Raw genomic sequence first — 15,570 nt, forward strand, 5'->3', positions numbered from 1 at the left:
ATTTAATTTTGCAGTCACTCCCAAACACATTCCCACGGAAACCATTATATGCGGAGTCGAATCCAGCCTGACCAGAATTAACCCTGATGATGCCAACAAAATCAGACTCGAAGTTACCAACATCCTCTGCACCAGCAAACCACCCAAAAGCAACTTACCCAAAGAGGAACAGACAGCACTACTTAACCTAAAAAATGACACCAGCATAATCATTCTGCCAGCAGACAAAGGCAACGCCACGGTGGTAATGAACTCATCTGACTACCATACCAAATTATCCAACCTACTCCGAGACTCCACATACAAACTCCTCAAGACAGATCCCACCACCTACCTGGAAAAAACCACAAAATCAAAAATAAAAGCCACCCCCATCAGTGAAGAGATCCAGAAAACAATCATTCCCAGAGAAAAATCATCCAGATGTCCTAAGCTCTATGGTCTGCCCAAGATACACAAAGAAGGAACCCCACTCAGACCCATAGTCAGCTCCATAGGCTCACCTCTACAAAATCTAGCCAAATTTCTTGCCAAACAACTACAGCCTTATGCAAATTCCATCACCTCACACGTACAAAACTCATTCCAATTCATAGAGATCATAAGTAAACTAAACTTACAGCCCTGGGACCTACTTGTGAGCTTCGATGTTGTATCCCTCTTCACCCAAGTACCAATCAAAGAAGCCTTGACAGCTATCCTAAATAAATACAACCCCCCAAAACACATCCTAGATCTGACCAACCACTGCCTATCTAACACATACTTCATCTACAATGGACAAAGATACAAACAAATGGAAGGAGCACCCATGGGATCACCCCTCTCACCTGTCATCGCAAACCTCTACATGGAACACTTTGAAACCCTCGCTCTGGAAAAATCCAACCACAAACCCAAACTCTGGCTCAGATACGTAGATGACACCTTCGTAATCTGGCCACACGGCAAAGAAAAACTGGATGACTTCCTCATACACCTCAATAGCCTACACCCCAAAATACAATTCACCATGGAAACAGAAGCTAACAATCAACTTCCCTTCCTTGATGTCTTAGTCTACAAGAAATCCAACGGCTCCCTAGGACACACTATCTACCATAAAAAAACACACACAAACCGCTATCTGAACGCACTCTCACACCACCACCCAGCACAGATCAACTCCGTAGCCAAGACACTCATCTCCAGAACAAAACACCTAGCTGACGAACAACACCTAAAAACCGAACTACACACTCTCACTAATGTACTAACAGCCAATGGATTCCAAAGAAACACGATTACCAACTTAATCCGAAGAGAGACACCCACAAAAACCCAAGACAGAGAACAAGAAAATGGCAAAGCCCTCCTCCCATACTTAAAAGGGACCACAGACAGAATCAGCAAGGTCCTCCAAAAACACAACATCAAAACAGCATTCTACACAGACAGAAAAATATCCACCATCCTAAGAAACCCCAAGGACATAATTGGGTTAGAAAACCAAGGAGTATACGAAATCCCATGCACCACCTGCCCCACCACATACATCGGACAGACCAACAGAAGAATAAGTGCACGCATTGAAGAGCACAAAAACTCACTCAGAAAGGGAGAACAAACTTCATCCCTGGTCCAACACTTTGAAGCCACGGGACATGAAATTGATTTTAAAAAAACCAAAACTATCGCCAAAATTGAACATTTTAACAACAGAATAATCAGAGAAGCCATTGAGATAGAAAAACGCCCCCACAGCATGAATAAACGAGATGATACCTCTCGTCTACCAGCCATTTGGAAACCCGCCTTGATTGACAGACGAAGCCCAACCACCAAGAATGATACCAGACCCAAACTCATGATAACATCACATGACATCACCACCACACAACCATTCAAAAAGCAAATCCGAACCCACAACGATAAAGACACACAACCACAAAACAGAAACCTAACTACAGCTGCAACATCAGCCACTTTAAACCCCTCCAAACCACACAATAAGCAAACTGACACCCACTATAAAAACATGGCACCACCACAAACACGAAGCCGAACAAAAGCAGCACAACTCACCAGCTCAGTTCTGGAGCTGGCAGCTGAGACCAGCCCATCCACTCAGAACACACCCCCACCCAATCAGAACACACCCACCATTCAAAACACACTCCCACCCAATCAGAACACACTTGGTCCCCTACCCAATCAGAGCACACCTCCACAGAACACACCCCCTCTGGCAGTTTAAAAAAGAGGAACAAAGAGCAAGAGCCACATGCTTCTCCCAGAAGAAGGAAGCAGAAGCCTGATGATGACGGATGGGATTCCGTCGAAACGTTGCGCCTACACCTTTAATTCTACGCGGGGAAAAACCCGAAAAACCAAGGATCCATATATCTATCTATCTATCTATCTATCTATCTATCTATCTATCTATCTATCTATCTATCTATCTATCTATCTATCTATATATATATATATATATATATATATATATATTGGAACACTGCTATAATGTCACTCCCAGTCCTTCTTTTCATTAGACTAGACACACCCAATTCATGCAACCATTCTTCATATGTTTTAGCCTCCAACCTCAAGTGCTCTTCTCTGCACTCTTTTCTAAACTCTCAACATCTTTTTTACATGGTGGCAATCAAAACAGGTTGCAATATTCCAAGTGTGGTCTTATCAAAGCATTATAGAGTGGTATTAGCACTTCATGTGATTTTGATTCTATCTTCTGTTAATGCAACGTAGGGTTGCATTGACTTTCTTGGTGGATGCAGCACAGTGCAGGCTCATATTTAAGTGGTTGTCCACTAGGACTCCTAGATCCTTCTCACAGTTGCTGCTATTAAGCTAAGTGCCACCTATTCTATACTTGTGCATTTGATTTTTATTGCCTAAATGTAAAACCTTACTTTTCTCATCATTAAATTTCATTTTGTTAGATAGCGCCCAGTATACAAGTCTGTAAAAATCCTTTTGCATTTTGAGCTTATCTTCTGGGATGTTGGTTATTCCTGCCACTTTGGTGTCATCTGCAAATTTGATGAGTTCCCCTTTTATGCCCTCATCTAAATCATTTATGAAGATGTTGAAGAGTATTGGACCTAAGATAGAACCTTGCTGTACCTCACTGTTTACTTCCCTCCATGTAGATGTAGTTTCATTAAGGACAACATGTTGAGTGTGATTGGTCAGCCAGTTACAAATCTATCTGGTGGTGATGCTATCTATGCTACATTTTTCTAATTTACCAAGAAGTAGGTTCTGGTCTACTTTGTCAAATACTTTACTGAAGTCTAATCTATGTCCACAGCATTTCTCTGGTCCACTAATTTAGTCACTTTGCCAAAGAATAAAATAAGATTTGTTTGGCAAAGTCTGTTTTTGGTTGGTTTCTGGTTGGTTGGTTTCTATGTTGGTTTCTGGTTATAATTTTGCTTGCTTCTAGGTGTTCGCAGATCCGTTGCTTGATTATCTTTTCCAGGGTCTTCCCAGGTATTGATTCCCAGCTGATTGGTTTGTAGTTTCCTGGATCCATTTTTCCCCTTTTTTTGAAAATGGAAACCACGTCAGCTTTTTCCCTCTGGTACGTAATTCCCCAGTGCTCCATGATCTTTGAAAGTTATGGTTCAATGCTTCCAAGATCACATCTACCAGCTCCTTCAGAACTGGGATGTAATCCATCTGGTTTACATGGTAAAAGCCCTCTCCCATTCTACCTTGTTTTCATTTACATTGTTGAAAGATTTTCTTTAATTAATTAATTTGATCCATCTTACATGCCAATTTCATAAAACTTACTGTAAAATCTAAATTTCTGAAAATCTAGAACTTAAATACTGAGGAATCCAGAGACTACTTAAAACCAATAGACATTAAGTCCTTCATTGGAAGAAGTACTTGATCTTAGAAAATTTTATAGAATCTGCTTGGTAGGAGCTTTGCCTGTTTCTATTATTTCAGAAGTTGTCATTGGACTATTCAAAATTTGCTTGTAGTTTTCTGATAGTTCAGGAAGATTTTTAGTTGTTATATACTACTCCATAATATCTAAAGAGATTCCTAGTTCTTTATATACATTGGTATAATAATTCCAAAAAAGTCTTTGAATGTTTTTGTTATCCATATAAATCTTATTCCCTTCTTGAAGCTTGGTCATCTTCTTTTCTGTCTGTTTTCTTAGTTTGTATGCCAACCATTTCCCTGGTTTATTTGCATATTCAAAAAAGTGTTGTTTTGTATATTTAAGTTTCTTTTCAATATCTGAAACAGTCAACAAAGAAATTCGTTGTTGCAATAATTTTAATTGATTAAGTATGTTAGGATCTTCTGGTGAATTTTGGAGTTCCCTCTCCTTCAGTTTAATTTCTTGTAGCACATTTTGGATTTTTCATCCATCTTCCTCTTAACTGCTGTATTGTATTGTATAAAATGTCCTCGTATCACAGCCTTACAAGCATCCCAAATTGTTTTCAAAATGGCTCCCTTACCTAAATTATTATTAAAATTGTCTTGAAGTATCTGTTTAAATTCTTTAACAATCTGTGATCTCTGCAAAACAGACTCATTTAATATCCATTTAAAAGACTGAGGACCAAATTTAAGGTGTAAAAACACTGGATTATGGTTAGAAAAAGTTTTTGGAAGTATAATAGCTTTAGTTGCTTTGTGAAGCAGATTTTTTGTAATCCAAATCGCATCAATTCTAGAAAAGGATTTGTTCTCTCTGAAAAGAAGGTAAAGTCTTTTGTTAGTCCATTTTTACACATCCAAATATCAATCAAACCTAAAATATTGGTCAGCTAGAAAAAAGTTTGGGGCAGTTCCTTTGTGTTTCTTTAATTTTTTTATCAGCTGATCTGTCCAGTTGTGGTGTTACTACCCCATTATAGTCTCCAATTACACACCAATACTGAAAAGAATAGGAGAGTAAGTGTTCAGACAGATGTTTAAAAATCTTGGCTTCTTCTTGATGTGGGGTGTATACTCCCACCACAATAGATTTTATTCCCTGTAATTCATTTTGCACAAATACATACCTGCTTTGATCGTCAGCAAACAATAAATGTGGATGTAGTTGGGGTTTTATATACAAAGCTACCCCATTAATTTTTTTGAGTTGGCAGATATAAATTCCAGACCCAAGATATTATTTGTTAAATACTTTTTATCGGTCTCTTTAATATGAGTTTCTTGCAAACATATTATATCATGGTTCACTTTTTTCAAATAATGAAATATGTTCTGACCTTACTACACGTTACTCTGTGTGCAACTTGACATGCAGCTAAACCCACCTATCCTCCAATAAAACAGACTGTGTGCGCAGATCTGAATGCTTTATTAAAGGAACAGGGTGGGTGAAACTGGAAAAAAAACAGAAGTACATATAATAAAAATCCAAACACAAAATAAGCAATATTGAGTTACTGGTGGACATAACAATTAACAAAGGAAATGGAGTCTGGCTTCCTAGAGTGCACTTGTTCTGGGAGTGAGGGTTCATGGGTAAAGGGGTTGGGTTAGTTTCAAAACAATAGATTGGCATGACAAAATAGCTTTTTTCTTTTTTGTAAAGGAATTTGCCCCATTGACATTCCATGTCAAAATCTTGCAATCCATCTGTTATGAAGAGGAAGTTCCAGGGATTCCAGCTGAGGCTCCCATCTCCATCTCCCATCTGTCCTCAATAAGCATCAAACCTAAAAAGAGTTTTAAACTTTAGACTTAAAAAAGTTTTACAGGGTTATATACATGAAGACCAGTATTGGTTTCTTACCTAAAAGACAACTAAAAGATATTGTAACATAAGAGTAATTTTCAATATAATTGAATATTTACAAAAACATAGCAACAAACAGGCTGCATTAGTCTTTCTGGGTGCAGAAAAAGCTTTTGACAACTTGAACTGGGCCTTTATGTTTAAAGTAGTGGAAAAGATGAATTTTGGGCTTTATACAGGGTCTGAAGTCCATCTATACACTTCAGAAAGCTTGAATCATGGTGAATGGAGACTTAACAAAACCACGTGAAATCCAGAAGGGAACAAGACAGGGGTGTCTTTTATCCCTTTATTATTTATTCTAGTGTTGGAACTGTTAATAGAGATATTAGACAGGATAAAGAGCAAAAGGACTACAGATTAAAGTGCACCATTATAAATTACGTGCATTTGCCGACGATTTAGTATTGATTGTGCAAGACCCACTAGAGGCCATTTTACATGTTATGAAGAAGATTAAAATGTTTGGAGAAATGAGAAATTTATAAAATTATTTAAGAATAAATAAATAGAAAATGACAATACTGACTAAGGACATAAAGGTGGAAGACCAGAAGAAATTGGAATTTAAAATTGGTTTTAAAGTTCTGAAAAAGGTACAGTACTTGGGGATGACTCTCACTGAGGAAAATTCTAAGCTTTACAAAAATAATTACGATAAAATGTAGAAGGAGATAAAATTGGATTTAAATAGATGGCAAAAATTAGATTTGTCATTAATTGGAAGAATTTTAGTAATTAAAATGAATGCTAGAATGTTATTTCTATTTCATATACTGATAAGATTAGAGATTCCACTTTCAAACAGTGACAGAAAGATATATCTAAATTTATTTGGCTAAATGAAAAACCAAGAATTAAATATAAGCTGCTACAAGATTCTAAAGATAGAAGAGGTCTGAGTTTGTCAGATCTTAAATTATATTATGATGCTTGTTTTCTGGTATGGTTAAAAGATTAGATAACTTTTAAAAACTCAAGGCTGTTAGACTTCAAAGGTTTTGATTTGAGATTTGGGTGGCATGCCTATCTATAGTTTGACAATGTAACAGTTAACCCTGGTTTTAAGATTCATGCTATTAGACAATCGATTGCATGTGTATGGTGTAAGTATAAAAGAACATTAGCTGAAAAAGTGCCACTTTGGCTATCACCTCATAGAATAATAAAATGGAGATGATTTCCGAATGTAAGTGGATGACATGTTGAGACGTATTGATATTTGAAAAAGAGGGATTTAAGATAAAGACAAGAGAGAAGTAGTAACTGAAGGATTTGCTTGTGATTGGTTTAATTATTATAAAATTGTTGAAAGATTTAAATTTGATTAAAATTTTTGTTTTCACAGGAACTAAATCTGAACTGAACGTTAATTTATGTTCTGCAGATGACCACTTCTAAAGTATATAAAATGTTACTTAAGATGAACCTAGAAGATGTGTTAGATAAATGGTAGAATGTATAGATGAATGGAATAAAATTCACATTAAATTATAGTTTGAAAGAAAACTTTTATAAAATGATGGTACTTGGCACCAGATAGACTAGCAAAAATATATAAAGGGATTTCTAATAAGTGCTGGAAATGTAATCAAAATCCAGGTTCATTTTATCATATTTGGTGGTCTTGCAAATATGTGAAAACATATTGGAAAAACATAACAATAACACTGCAAAAAATATTTAAGATACAAATATTAATGAAACCTGAAGCTTTTCTTTTAGGTATGATAGACATGCCAATTGAAAAAGTGCCAAGTGCCACGTAACAGAGTGAGCGCCTGTTACTCGTCCCAGCTTCTGCCAACCTAGCAGTTTGAAAGCACGTAAAAATGCAAGTAGAAAAATAGGGACCACTACGGTGGGAAGGTAACAGCGTTCCGTGTGCTTTTGGCGTCTAGTCATGCCGGCCACATGACCACGGAGACGTCCTCGGGCAAGCGCTGGCTCTTCGGCTTTGAAACGGAGATGAGCACCGGCCCCTAGAGTTGGAAATGACTAGCACGCATGTGCGGGGGAACCTTTACCTTTTTTACCTTCATAAATGGCAGCTAGCAATAATTATTAACAAGATACTGTTCCACAGCCATTCAGGAGGAGAAACTATGTGTGGCAAAGTGAACAATAGGCAAGAATCTTTTTCAAGGCCAGCTCTGCCCCCCTCTTCCCCCCCATGATGCAGATTGGAGTCTAATGATGGCCTGACATAATGACTACCTGAAAATGAATTAATATGATCAATGAATCCAGCCTTCTTTCCTTCCTGCATTCACCACAATTTTTTTTGTGGCATGGGAATATCATATTATGGTGTACAGTTAGTCCTTGAGATACAACTAGTCACTTAACAAACATTCACAGTTACAACAGACTCCCTCAGAATTACATATGACCTATTTCAAAGTTATGATGGCTGCAGTGTCCCTGATGTCATTTGCCCTTATGACCAACCACAGTGATGTTACAGTGTTGCCCCTCCCCCATCCCACTCCATTGGAACATCGCAGTGATTGTGCCCGCTCCCCACATACTCATCATCCATTGTACGTACTTACCTTTTGAAGTTTTCTGGTTCTCATGTTGGGAAAGGAGGGCAGGCCACATGTCCTTGAATCGCACAGAGGCAACCCGAATGAGGCTATCATTTTATCCCACCTGCTTGTGGGCTAAGACAAAATGGCTGCCAAAGTGCTTTGTTTTGTTGCCTTAACGAGGTCCACATAGCACTGCAAAAGTTTCTGAATGCTGCAGTAACTTTCGTAGTGCTGACAAAGCAGCATAACGTAAATTTGGCCATGCACCAGCAAACCAAATGCAGCCACCATTTTGTCCTGCCAAGAGACAAAAAGGCAGCCGCCAGACAAACTGCTTTGTTTTGCTGCCTTAATTAGGTCTTGTTTTGCTGCCTTAATTAGGCTGGTGGCGATGAACCGAATACAACAATCATTTTGTAGGTAGTACAAAATGATGGATGCTTCTATGACCATGCCATGCAGCTGCATAAAAAAGTAATCCATTCTGGTGCTGTGGAAGGCCTCGGAGCTCTTCAAAAGGTAAGTGAGGAGGAGAGTGTTTGGCCTGGTGGGGTGAGAATTAGGCTTAAGGCCTGGGGAGACCCAAAGGTGGGAAGTAGAGCACAGGGTGTCTCTGATGGTGGGGAGGCCTTGGGAGGGCTGGGCAGGTGGGCCTGTGCCTGTGCTAGGCCTCCCCCCATCCCTTATGCACACTGGGCTCAGCTTAACAACTCAGCAATTGTGTAGCAATTCATTGGGATGGGGTATGTGTTAGGTGAGATTATGGTCATATTTTGAGGACTACCCATGGTTTCAGCAAAACAGATTAGGGTGAACCTCTGGGAGACCTAGAATTAGAGTGAAGCAGGTATTATCCCATTGGTTCTAACATTAAAACAGTTGTGAATTAATCTCACTCTGGTTAGCCCCAGCTGAAACCTACACACACACGGACAAACTTAGAATCTTCTGCATGTTCCATACAAATCTGAAAATAACAAAATGCATAATAGAATGAGTCTTTGGGGTATTTTCAGTTTTTCTGTGCTTCCCTTGTTACTATTTTCTCTACAGAATAGCCAACATGTAAATATAGGATACTTTGAGTCTCCACCAACACATAGCCCCTGCCTTCTGTTTCATCCCACCAAAAACATAAAAAGAGGAAGGGTGGAAGAGGACACTCTGACCTTTCTGTGTCAGCCATAACATTGAACAAAGACTCCATTATTCCCAGAAGCTGTGTAAGGAGATCAGATGATCAGGTAAAGATGCTGCTTAGATGCTTCTGATAGGAAGGAAAAAGTTAACTGATTGATATTATGTTAATTGAGAAATTAACCAAAAGATGGAATGGAATGAACCAGAAAATAGCAATAGCAAAGTAGAACAATCCCATTTGGGTGGATATCTATATGATTATTTTCACACTGCTAAGAATTTATATTAGATAATTACATAGCAAGAAGCATTCTTCTTTCCTAAGGTCCATTGAAGACTTTGAGTGCCAGGAGTTCTAGTTAATGGTCTTTTTAAAATCCTTGTATGCTGTCCTCCACTCTCTAACTCATTTGTCTTCTGGGATGATAATAAAAAATAAATAAATCATATGAATAAAACCAAAACAGAAAAATAATATGGAAAAAAATATTTTAAATTTTTAGTCATGCTAAACCATATATTTTAAGTTGCCTCTTAAGAATTTGAAGCCCAGGAATGGAAACATATGAACTCATTCCAACACCAACTCTGAAGAGGATCTGCAGACTAACTGGATATTTTTCTGGTTAGATATGCTATCTGAGGACTATAAAAAATCAAAAGTCCAAAAAAAAAATTCATCACACTGGAACAGAACCCTGCTTTGGGACTTAGCTGAGTTTAAAAGTTATCTGAGGCATATAGAGGTCCTATCAAGGTTTCGACTGATGATCCCAATGAAGTAAGCATAGCTAAGACATTCCAATCTCTAATGCAAAACTTTATTGAGCACACCATATTGGCACTGATGAATAGAAAGTCAGCTCTGGCTAAATTGGCAGAAAAGTAGTATATTAAAGCTATAGAAACTCCCTTTCCCCCTGACAGTGCAGGTAACATTACCCAATTAAGCACCAGACAATTATTATGAGAAAGAATCTTCAGTTCCCAATACAAACTCATGGATGACCTTGCAGTTCCACAGCTGCAATACACATTCCATTCTTCCTCATTCTCCCCCTGGTTCTGTAGGCAAACCAAGGGAGAAAAAAACAAAACAAAGCAGCATGAAGTTTTTTTTAAAGCTTGACATGTCCTTGATGTCTCAGGAAAACAGAATGGGAAAAAAACCCTACACCATGTATTATGCCTCTTAAAGCCTCCCATTTACAGAAGGGCTGAAAATATTGCCCACGCCCACTCACCTCCTAGAAAAGGTGAGGGCCAAATGTGATCTGTGCACAATTCATCATGCACAATAGAATCATAATGTGAATGGAACCAATCTGTTCATAGATTTGTATTTGGCATCATATTGATCACAAAAAAATGAAGATAGAGACTTTCTGAAAATAGCAGTATAGTAGTTCTTGGTCTTATAAATTGATAATGAAATTATGGAATTACTAACAAAAATAAGAATATCTCTATATCAGATATTATGCTGGATTGATGGAAAATTAGCTAATGTAGACACAACTGGGGTAGTGGGGCATGGGGTATCTCTGGGTGGGAGGAGTCACCTCATGCTCCACTTAAGGACCCATATACTGTATTTGTTAAATGAATGCATTGAGGCATTTCACTTAAAGTTTATCTTGACTTTCAGCAGTAGTGGGCAGGCTCTATTATGGTCATAATTCAAGGAGTACTTGTCTTAGTTTTTTGTACACTTCCTTTACATCTCTTCTGAAATAGAATTTATCATTCTTGGATAAAGAGTCATCTAGCTTGTATACTCTTTTAAAAGCAAAGGTTTTTTTTTTGACTCAGTGGTATTTTCCCCTTGGCTATTTGACAATTTTGTGTGATGTTTATGTATTGATTTTATTGATGCTATTTTCAATGATTGGGGAGCAGTTTTGAAAAACTTAATTAAATAATAAATACTGTTTCATAAATGATTCTTATAGTTCAGCCTGACAATTACTTTCTTAACTAATAGTCTTCAGAGTACCATAACCTAGCCTTCCACTAGAAAAGAAATTACCATCAATCAAGTAATTATCACTTTTTCCAGAATGCTTTTAAATGCAAACAGGCCTATTAAAGGAGATGGAGCTGTCATTTAATTAATTGCTCTTGCAGTTTTCACATCTGTTTCTTTTGATTTTCCTTTTTGAGCATCAGTTCTCACACAGCCCATTCACCTCAGGGCAGGATTCACAAAGAGCTAACAAATCTTTACTTCTATGCGGATGAAAAGGCAGAAGCTCTGCCCCACATCAAATGGCACCCTTGTTCAAATTTTTTAGCATATTTATAGTCCATGCCACCCATTTTTATGCAGGATGTCTGCAATTTAAGATAATAATTAAGTATTCATGGGCTCTGATTAAAATAACTCTTGCTGTTGAATGCTATAGACCAGACATGTCAAACACAAGGCCCGGGGGCCAGATCCGGCCCGCGAAGTGGTTTCATGCGGCCCACGAAGCCATCCTGGAAACAGTGATGGAACAGCCCCCACTGCCTTGGCCCTGGCCCAGAGACCCTCCTCCTGCCAGAGACCCTCAGATCTGTCCCACTCCTGCCCGGGCCCCCATAGGCACCCTTGATGCCAATGATGTAGAGCTGGCCACGCCCACCCAGTAGGCCACACCCACCCAGGCCACACCCACCCAGCCCCCTGAGGGCAACCGCAATGCTGATGCGGCCCTCAATGAAATTGAGTTTGACACCCCTGCTATAGACTTTTGTGAGTAATATTTAAAATGGTCTTTAAAACAATATTTGTTATGTTAATTAAATGGCACTAGTTTTAGGAGAAAAAATTAACATTTTTTTTCAAAGAGTTGGTGTATATATAGCACCTGAGTCTATGTGGTTTGCTACTAAATCCAGCCCTACAGTAAGGTGTTTAAATCTAATGGAAATCATAAATGATTGTTAAAAGAATGTGCGAGTCTAAGCCACAAGTATGTTCTTTTTGTCATTCTCAGCAAGAATGACAGAAAAATGGGTAAAGCTTTCATCTGTGGTCTGAAACCTTTTTTTTTGCTTACCTCCAAATGTGGGAATTTGTTCAATCAATATTTAGGACACAATTTGCTATTTTGATTTGTTGCACCTACCTATATTTTGTCAGCAAATAGTAGCCTTCTGCTGCTGTTTTCCTTATCCAGGAACTACAATATGTGTCCAGGACAGGAAGCAGAGGAATGGCACCAGCATCTCCTTTCCATCCTTCAACCCCAAATTTTGCATATCAAGAAAGCCTGAAGATGATTTTTATATAATAGCACTTGAATATTATTTGCTCTGGGCTATTAGGAAATTGCATTATCAGGTAAAATTGAACAATACTATAACCATCTCTTTTTGACTCATAGGCATTATGATATCAAAAAAACATGTTGAAAAAAAATCTTCATCAGGGTCCAGTCCAAGCTGGGAACAAACAAAATGAGGGCTGCTTTAGAAAGAAGGTTGTAGTTTATTGAAGAACAGAGTCAGACAAAAATGTGACTGGGAAAGCTGACCATGTTGCTGGGAGTGGTGGGTTTTTATACATTCTTGGGCTTTTGAGTTTGGAGTTGTCCTTCCTGTTTCTGTAGCATGAACTTTGACCTGAGCTTTTGAGCATGTCCTTTTGGTATTTTGATGGTGGTGGGTTAATCCTATTATGTCCTAAAGGTCATGTCTTTAGAGTTTGGGTGGGGTGTGTAGATTTTAGGGGTCTTTGTTTTTCTAATCTCATTAGCTTCTAGCTTCCTGGCTCCAACCTTCCTGAATAGGATTATCAAATCTGCATTTTTAAAAGCTGGCCTGTTTGGTTTCTGCTTGGGGGAGAGAGATTTGGGGCTGTTGCTGCCTAAGATTTTTCATTATTTCTTTGGGGAAATATAATATTCTGCTTTTTAATATCCCCCAAAATATTTCTTTCTCTGGGGTGGGGGTGTGCTGTCCTCCTGCAGAAAACATGTGTGGTACAATAGTGTCATGAACTTAACACAAATTACTTGTGTCCTGCCTCTTGTGTGATAATGTCACTGTTCAATTTGTTACTTGCCACCTTCCCCCATCGTGGATTCCTAAGCATGTTCTCACTCACACAATCACACTAAATAAACTTAAACACAGTCTTTAGAAGAGATGGTAACCTAGTATACTAACAATTTACAATATTGACTCTTAAATATCACCACAAACCCTTGTGTGTTTTTTGAATGAAGATTGGGGTTCTGTTTTAGCTTGTCAGCATCAGCCAGTCCAATTTAGCTGCTGTCTAATTGTGCACCCTAGGACAAGCTTCTCCTGATAATATCACCCCAAGGACAGAAGAAACATTGTATGTTCACAAGGATACTGTTTCTTGGGAAAAGGTCAGTGGAAGCAAAGTCCAAGATGGCAAGAACAAAGCAATAGGTAAGTAAAAGCAGCATTATAAGGACAGGGCTTAACAGTGTACATATCAATTTGTCTTTAAGGAGATTCCTTACTATGATATTCCATACCTTACCATCCTTTCAGTGTCCAATTGATTTAAAATATTTTTTCTGAGTGATCTGAGACCTTTGTCTGCAGAAGATGAACACAACATGCACAAAAATTTATTCATTTCTTCTAAATGTGTGTAGTTTTTGAACCATGAAATGTAGCACAGGAACCAAAAGATTAATGTTAAATGTTCTAACCAAGGTTGTCTTCTTTCTTAATTTCTGAATAGTAGCCTTCCATTCAGTAGCACCATAAGATTTTATATTATAATTGTTTTTCAACAATTCAATATAACTAAATTGGTGCATTTCAGAAATTTATAACATTATTTACAAGGCAGTAAAGAAAAGCTTACGAATTGGGCCTCTTCAATGATCCATCTTGTCTCCCAGGCTCTTTAACATTTTAAGAGAACATTCATAGAGATGAAATAAAGTTTCATCAGTGCATTGATGACATGCTGCTTGACCTCCTGCTTCCATTGTTTAAACCCAGGAAAGTCATAGAAGCTGTCAATCAGTGCTGAAAAGTATGCCTGAGAGTGAACTTTATCTAATTAAGATACAATATTATTGACCAGAGATCCCAGCAATGAAGATACTCAGTCACTTTTAATCCACACTGCATGTATCCCTAAAGTTGTTTAGTGCTGTTTGGAGTGCTCCTTTAGACATCATTAAAGCTATAGCTGAAAGAAACTATGATATCTAGTAATGGGATGGATAGGCCATACTGTAAGATTGTGAAGCAAAAAACTGCTTCATAATGCGTCATTATGCAATAAACTATTTGCATATTTAGAGAAATCGGATTGATCTCAGGCTAACCTATTTTTTTTTTAAAAAAATCCCATTTATATCCCGCCCTTTTCTGAAGACTCAGGGCGGCTTACAATTTAAAGCACAAATCAATGTGCTTAGCAATAGCCTTCATTCTATGTATATGCCTGCTTATTAGGGCTTTCGCCCCCCCCCAAGCGGCATTATTACAAAGTCAGCTTATTGCCCCCAACAATCTGGGTCCTCATTTTACCTACCTCGGAAGGATGGAAGGCTGAGTCAACCTTGAGCCTGGTGGGACTCGAACCTGCACTAATTGCAGGCAGCTGGTGTAACTTAAGGAGGCATTAGCCCACTGCTCCACCAAGGCTATCTCGCTTCTGTAAACCACGCTTGCTTACAGGGAAAATGCCATTTACCTTAAACAAAAGGAGTCACATACCTGGATGCAAATGAAACGGTGACACTGAAGGAATTGATAATACGTAACTATTGTTTAACCATGTAAAAGCCAATCAAACCACTTCCTTGTCCCCTTGCTGCTTCCATACTTTCTTTTTCCAAGGAAAGGGAATGGGGTACAACTGCCAGCTGCTGCTCTAGTAGTAGCTCTCTGCAGCCTACTCAACAGCTAACCAGTGGTTGAGGAGCAAGACAATAAGGAGGAAGTTAGCTCTCCTTCCAATAACCTAGAAGGACTTTGCCTGGTAAAGGGGGAGAACCTCACCTGATTTACTGTGCAACCTCCACAATCAAATTAATCCACACTCCAGCAGGCTTTCAACTGATCCACAAAGTGATGGAGACTGTCTAATAAAGCAGAAGCGGCTTGTTAAAGAGGTTCACTCAGCAGCTA

The sequence above is a fragment of the Vipera ursinii genome (assembly GCF_947247035.1).
Source record: "Vipera ursinii genome assembly, chromosome: 3".
NCBI classification, from domain to species: domain Eukaryota; kingdom Metazoa; phylum Chordata; class Lepidosauria; order Squamata; family Viperidae; genus Vipera; species Vipera ursinii.